Source organism: Pseudophryne corroboree, chromosome 9 (assembly GCF_028390025.1).
Source record: "Pseudophryne corroboree isolate aPseCor3 chromosome 9, aPseCor3.hap2, whole genome shotgun sequence".
NCBI classification, from domain to species: Eukaryota; Metazoa; Chordata; class Amphibia; order Anura; family Myobatrachidae; genus Pseudophryne; species Pseudophryne corroboree.
Window position 1 is genome coordinate 202,225,506 of NC_086452.1, and position 1,114 is coordinate 202,226,619.

General features: G+C 43.6%; 1 pseudogene; it reads left to right on the plus strand.

The window, feature by feature from the left end:
- The first annotated feature begins 418 nt into the window (after positions 1 to 418).
- LOC134963278 (5S ribosomal RNA) lies at positions 419 to 538 on the plus strand (annotated as a pseudogene).
- The last annotated feature ends 576 nt before the right edge of the window (positions 539 to 1,114 follow it).

The window sequence follows — 1,114 nt, forward strand, 5'->3', positions numbered from 1 at the left end:
CACAAATTGAGTAATCCCACTTCATTTTGACAAGTAATCAGGCCTGTTACCACTGTCTAGCCAGACGGGAGGTCTAATAGGCCCTACACACTGGCCGATTTTCTGAAAGATATGAACGATCTCGTTCATAAATGAACGAGAACTCGTTCATATCTTTCAGTGTGGAGACTCCAGCGATGAACGATGCGCGGCCCCGCGCTCGTTCATCGCTGGTCTCCCGTCGGCTGTGCATGCAGGCCAATATGGACGATCTCGTCCATATTTGCCTGCACTTCAATGCAGCCGCGTGACGGGGGGAGTGAAGAAACTTCACTCCCCCCGTCACTGCCCCCCCGCCGCCGGGTCGCTCGTCGGCCGTTTCGGCCGTCGGGCACCTCGGCGGCGCATCGTCAAATGTGTAGGGCCCCTTAGTGCAGCAATTTGCGGTCACACCCCACTGGAGATGCCCAATCTCATCTGATCTTGGAAGCCAAGAAGTGGAGGGCCGGGCCAGTACTCGGATGGGAGACCACCTTGGAACACCCAGGTACTGCAATTAAAGGCTGCATACTAGATCTACCTGTGGGATAACAGGAAGCAGTCTATAAAAACAGAATACTGTCTACTGTACATATGACATGATTCAAAATTTCTGCAATAATCTTTCTTTAAAGCTATTTATGCAGATCAAATGATGGTCATTAAAAATATCATTATATTAGATCCACCTGTGTGATAACAGTAAGTAGTCTATGTAGACAGGATACCGTCAATTGGATACATGACCTATGATTTCAATTTCTGCAACAATCTTTTTCTAATGTTGCCTATGCAGATTAAATGACGGTCATAAAAACACGCACTCTCTCTCTCTAAGATACCACTTTATTGAGCATACCTCCTATACATCAATCATAACATCAAGGAATCCGGCTAATCTATTTATCTTAGCTAAGGCTACAGAATATTTTTATATTTTCACATATATTCGCAAAACCTGAACTCCATATCATTTAAGTAACTAATAAAAACTTATTATTTGTAATAGATATTTACAGTAAATATTTGCAAGTCTGAAAATGAGTGCTCCCCAACAAGAGTCTACTGTTCTTCTGTCTTTTCGGTTTTTATTTTG